Source organism: Phocoena sinus, chromosome 13 (assembly GCF_008692025.1).
Source record: "Phocoena sinus isolate mPhoSin1 chromosome 13, mPhoSin1.pri, whole genome shotgun sequence".
Taxonomy (NCBI): domain Eukaryota; kingdom Metazoa; phylum Chordata; class Mammalia; order Artiodactyla; family Phocoenidae; genus Phocoena; species Phocoena sinus.
In genome coordinates, this window is record NC_045775.1 from 30,883,168 (window position 1) to 30,889,724 (window position 6,557).

The window sequence follows — 6,557 nt, forward strand, 5'->3', positions numbered from 1 at the left end:
GTGTTTTATTGTTGAGAGCCAGCGTTCTTGATGGGAAAGAAGGGACATACAAATAACAAAAGGGGGAGGTAAGATAAACTATATGGGATGGATTAAATTGGAGGTGTTGATACTGACCAAAGGTTTCTAAAATATGTATGAATATGTGTGTGTATGCAAGTGTAAACATTCATGTATATGTGTTGCATATGTACAGATGTGTATATACATGCATATATTTCCTAGCTCTGTCCACAGAAAAGGCCTAAGCAACGACACCCGGGTAGTAATGATCATACCTAGTGCCCACTCTTGATCTCTAATACTATTCCCTTCTAAAAAGAAGTGGAGTCATTGGAGAAACAGCTAGTTCCAGAGCTGGGGTAGGGTAGGTACAAGGCAAACCATGAGCATCATCTTTGTGGCAGAAATTAAGGAGGTAGTCCAAAATATGATGGAGCCTACCTCAGAGAGACTTTCTTTCTGAGTCTTCTAGGGAAGGAAAGCACAGGGTACTGGGGATATGAGATGTGACTGGAACCAACCCTAGGATCTTTTTCACCTTTATGGAAATGGTGTAATATAGAAGGAATCTTCTCCCCTGTAAGAGCTAGAGATTTGAGTATCTATTAATGGAAACTATTACCTTGATTTAGGGGCATCAGATGGATAGGGCAGGGTGAGAGTAGGGGAACAGGTAAACAAATATAAAACAGTGACCACCATAGAAAAGACGTTGAATATTGCTGTGGCTAAAAGATAAAATGCTCTCTGAGGATGAAAAAGGTTGTGTTAGGGGCAAACTGCATCTTTGTAGACCTTATCCTTTCAGTGATGTGTTTACTGGAAATATAATTTAAGGTAACCACCATGTTTGCATACCATTGCTCCTTTGTGTGAAGAGATGTGCTTTTTTGTCCAAGAATGGTTGACAGAAGATGAATGAGCCATTTCCAGAAGGCTATGTGAGACCAGATCTGGGCACAGGCAGGACTGCTTCAGGGGCCAGTAGACAAAAAGAAGAACAAAGCTGGGAAATTCCCTGGCAGCGTTGGGAGCACTAGTGAGCTTAATCCAATCATAGGCATCTCTTGGTGGACTTTGCAGGCGCCTCTCACTGACCTCGGGGGCAGTGGCCACTGATTGATCCCAGAAGTTGTACAGTGGCTGTGGCTAACAAACCGATTTGCCACATTGGCTTTGGCTTTCTTTGGGATTACCATTTTGAGGGAGGGGCCAAAGAGGAAATTTTTTTGCAAGGAAGGAGGGAAATCAAAGTTCTTGCTGGAGTAGCTGTGAACAAGAAGAGGGACTCTGGGGCTTCCCTGGTGGCGCAGTGGTTGAGAGTCCGCCTGCCGATGCAGGGGACACGGGTTCGTACGGGTCCGGGAAGATCCCACATGCCGCGGAGCGACTGGGCCCATGAGCCATGGCAGCTGAGCCTGCGCGTCCGGAGCCTGTGCTCCGCAACGGGGGAGGCCACGACGGTGAGAGGCCCGTGTACCGCAAAAAAAAAAAAAAAAAAAGAAGAGGGACTCTGAATTATTGATTGGCAGGGAAATTTTATTTATATACAAAGCTGATATGCCAGAGTCATTGAATTACATCTTATAAAGGAGATCAAATCATGAACATCAAGGGTTCCTTGAGGCTAATACTAGTAGCACCCCGGACGTGGGTGCACGCCTCTCCGACACAGCCGTGCTGAACTCATGTTGAAAATTGTGGACATCTTGAAAGGCACTTGCTCCATATGGAACACTGTGGGCAGATGGGTTTCCATCCAGCTTGCTGCTTAATATTAGGTGTCCATTGTTCTCTGAAGCAAGGGACAGCTGTCCCTCATGAATGTGAGAGGGAAATAATGACCCTTCCAATCCATATTCATCCTCAGATGTAATTATCTGAACTGGGTACATGAGCATCAGTGTCACTTAGTGAAAAGAACACCAACTCTGGAGTTCAAACCCCAGCTATGCCACTTGGTTTTATGACCCTGAGAAAGTTAAGTAATCTCTTCGATCCTCAGTTTCCTCTGCTGTAAAGTAAAGGTCTCTTCCTGGCATTTTTTCATGATTACAGATAATATAGATAAAGTATTTAGCCCAGGGGCTGGCACATGGCAATAAATGATAACCATCATGATTATTACTCCAATCAAGTCTAAGAAGAAACTGAAGAATGAGAGCATAATTAAAAATGATAATACCTGTTCATAATTTCATTTAATCTATAAAATACCTCTATGAGGCAAGCATTACTGGTACCATCAGCCTTTTACAGAACAAGAAACTGGGGCTTTAAAAGGTGGCATAATTTGTTCAAGCCCACATGATTAGTAAATTGAGGAGTTGAGATCTAAACGCAGCTCTGTCTGCCTCCAGAGTCTATTTTCTTAACTGTCTAGCTCTGGATAACACATGGTCTAGGGGCTAGATGCTGGAAACGTTATAATCATAAGAACCATTTATGCTGACCACTAAGTAGCTAGAAACAGCTTCTGGATATCCAGGAAGCTGTTTCAGGTAGCTGGAGTGGAGGTAAACATCACTCAAAGTCCAACCCAAGAGACTTCCCTGGTGGTGCAGTGGTTAAGAATCCGCCTGCCAATGCAGGGGACACGGGTTCAAGCCCTGGTCTGGGAAGATCCCATATGCCACGGAGCAACTAAGCCCGTGCACCACAACTACTGAGCCTGCGCTCTAGAGCCCACGAGCCACAACTACTGAAGCCCATGCGCCTAGAGCCCGTGCTCCACAACAAGAGAAGCCACTGCAATGAGAAGCCCGTGCACCACAACAAAGAGTAGCCCCTGCTCGCCGCAACTAGAGAAAGCCCACGCGCAGCAATGAAGACCCAACACAGCCAAAAATATACATAAATACGTAAATAAATAAATTTATTTTCAGAAAAGTCCTGCACAAGTGTACCCATGAGCACCATGACAAGCACTCTCCTTGATGCAATGGAAACATTACTTGCTGATCGACTTCTATGGAATTCAAGGGTGTCTTGTGGTCACTAAAATCGTCTAGTAGTGGGAGTAACAAAAATCCCAATTCGTGAACTGAACTTGCTTGAGAACATTTTGAGAAGTAGATAGTGATTGGTTTTTAAATTATGATCAGCATACAAAAGAACACTGGCGAGGGCTTCCCTGGTGGCGCAGTGGTTGAGAGTCCGCCTGCCGATGCAGGGGACACGGGTTCGTGCCCCGGTCCAGGAAGATCCCACATGCCGCGGAGCGGCTGGGCCGTGAGCCATGGCTGCTGAGCCTGCGCGTCCGGAGCCTGTGCTCTGCAACGGGAGAGGCCACAGCAGTGAGAGGCCTGCGTACTGCAATGAACACTGGCGAGAACTCTTTAGGAACTATACTATATTCAATAACACCTTTTCAAAAATAACGATGAGGGAGTGAATGCAGCCACTAGGATACCGAAAATGTGCTAGAAGCTTGAAGCAAACACTGCCATGTGCTTTCAACTCCTCTGAGAACGGGGCAGTGAATGATATCCACCCCAGACAGCCCATCCAGACACACCTAACAGCCCCCTGCATTACAGCCCCCCGCATTACTCCCGCCCTCAGGAATGCCTTTGAAGTCAGTGGGAAAACCATGTTTCACAGAAGGAACTACACATCTTAGCCTCTTTTAAGATTAAGACAATATCCACTTTGGCCTTGTTAAAATCAACATATTGTATTTGTAACGGGAGAGCAGCGAAATCTTTCTATCTCACACCCAAGCTTAATTCCAAACTCCCCAAAACTAGCTGGCTAGTTGGCAGGCAAAACACTCCACCTTGACGATACCCTTAGAATTAATTGTCCCTCTTGTAACCTACTTAATCCTTGGATTCACTGCCACCAGTGTAGTTTCATCGTCATATTTTGACTGTTAAAGCTGCACCTCACCTCAAACACTTCCCCCCAGCCCAGTGCCATTTCTCCACACCCCCAATCTTCTTGAGGTCTGTCTTCAGGTATAAACACTCAGAAAGTGAGTTCCTTCTTTCTTTTCCCATGACAGTTCCTTGCTCAAGCTGATATATCTGCAGGTGATACCACTGCCATCTGGTCTGACTGGTGAATATTTATCTTTCAAGCTTGTCCTGATCACCCTCTAAGAAGGTGAGCTATTATAAGACATAATGAAATGATTGTTATTTTAACATTCAGTTTTGGGGTAATTTGTTATAAAGCAATAGATAACCAGACCACATGCCCAGAGCGTACTACCGATGTGTGAACATGAACATATATACATAGAAAAGTATAAACTAATATCAGTACATAACAATAATAAGCATTGACTTCAGGACAGTGGTTATCACTCTGGTATAGTTACTCGTTTGCTTTTGCTGTCTTGAGCAGTGGGTTTGTTTTTTTTAACAGATCTTTATTGGAGTATCATTGCTTCACAATACTATGTTAGGTTCTGTTGTACAACAAAGTGAATCAGCCATATGCATACATATGTCCCCATATCCCCTCCCTCTTGAGCCTCCCTCCCACCCTCCCTATCCCACCCCTCTAGGTCTTAGCAAAGCACTGAGCTGATCTCCCTGTGCTATGCGGCTGCTTCCCACCAGGTAACTGTTTTACATTAGGTAGCGTATATATGCCGATGCTACTCTCACTTCGCCCCAGCTTCCTCCCCCTCCACGGTGTCCTCAAGTCCATCCTCTATGTCTGCGTCTTTATTCCTGTCCTGCCACTAGGTTCATCAGTACCATTTTTTTTTTTTTTTTAGATTCCATATATATGTGTTCGCATACGGTATTTGTTTTTCTCTTTCTGACTTACTTCACTCTGCATGACAGACTCTTAAGTCCATCCACCTCACTACAAATAACTCAATTTTGTTTCTTTTTATGGCTGAGTAATATTCCATTGTATATATGTGCCACACCTTCTTTTTTTTTTTTTTTTTTTTTGCAGTACGCAGGCCTCTCACTGTTGTGGCCTCTCCCGTTGCAGAGCACAGGCTCTGGACACGCAGGCTCAGCGGCCATGGCTCACGGGCCCAGCTGCTCCACAGCATGTGGGATCTTCCCGGACCGGGGCACGAACCCGTGTCCCCTGCATCGGCAGGCAGACTCTCAACCACTGCGCCACCAGGGAAGCCCCACACCTTCTTTATCCATTCATCCAACGATGGACATTTAAGTTAGAGCAGTGGTTCTTAATTTGTTGTTGTTGTTTTGTTTTATTTGACAGTGATACAGATAACAAGTGGCATTCATTTACAGGTCGTGTTCCCGTAGGCATGCACAAATATCCCCTGTTGGCCACTGTCAATTAGACTACTGGCTGTGCAACTCCCAACAGGAGCAGATCCAGGATCTGTGGGGTCTAAAGCATCTACAAATTTGGGGAACTTCTTTAAGAAAACAAATTATGAATCAAAAGTAGATTTGAAAGTAAATATTTAGAATAAGAAAAGAAATCACAAATTTTATAAAGTTAACATTCCACAAATGTACAGAAAATTTATATTTTTATTGATTAAGCTCATGGCATACATCTCATACTTTTTTCCTGACTTTTTTGGCTGCACGGTCTTTGATTGGCTTTTCATATTATGTGAATTGGGATATCATTTTCTGAAGAGAAAATAAAGACAATTTAGTTTTTCCTCCAACATAGTTAATAAAATTTTCATTTATTGATAGCTTAGAAAAGTCTCTTTTAGCTTCATAACATTTTATTATTGATATGTAAATTTTTAGGATTATTGTCAAATTTGGGAAAATATCAGGTCTCTTTCATGTAGGAGCTTCAGATTTCAGGGCATATCAACTTTTCTTTTCAGTGACTAATCTCACATACTCTTTTTTTTTTTTTTTTTTTTTGCAGTACGCGGGCCTCTCACTGTTGTGGCCTCTCCCGTTGCGGAGCACAGGCTCCGGACACACAGGCTCAGCGGCCATGGCTCACGGGCCCAGCCGCTCCGCGGCATGTGGGATCTTCCCGGACCGGGGCACGAACCCATGTCCCCCGCATTGGCAGGCGGACTCTCAACCACTGCGCCGCCAGGGAAGCCCTCACATACTCTTTGAATTGAAAATGCATGGGGCGTTTATAATTGTATGTGCTGCATTTCGCAGTAGAGGCTTAACAGGAGAGAAATTCCATTTTTCATCATCACTGATGAGTACAAAATCCTCTTTTTACATTTTTACCCATCTAGTGGTTGGAAGAATTTTCCAGAGGCTAGTTTCTGGCTACATACTTTTCAAACATTACTTTCCCTCCACTCCCCACATATACACTGTCGACACTTTTACTCCTGACCTTGCACACGTTCCTCTCTCCTCTGAGTCTGAGAGCAGGAAGAGAGACAAAGGGGACATGGGATCTGGTCTGCCCCGCTAGGGCTTATATCAGGAAGTCGATGTTAAACAGAAAGCAGAGAGAGTTTGTGCCCTCTCCCCCATTTAGTACTCAGGGAGCAAACTGCTCCACTAAGTGTCCTTGCTCCTTCAAGAAATGGTCATAGCAGATTAAAAACGATGGTGCGGGACTTCCCTGGGGGTCCAGTGGTTAAGACTCCACGCTTCTATTGCAGGGGGCTC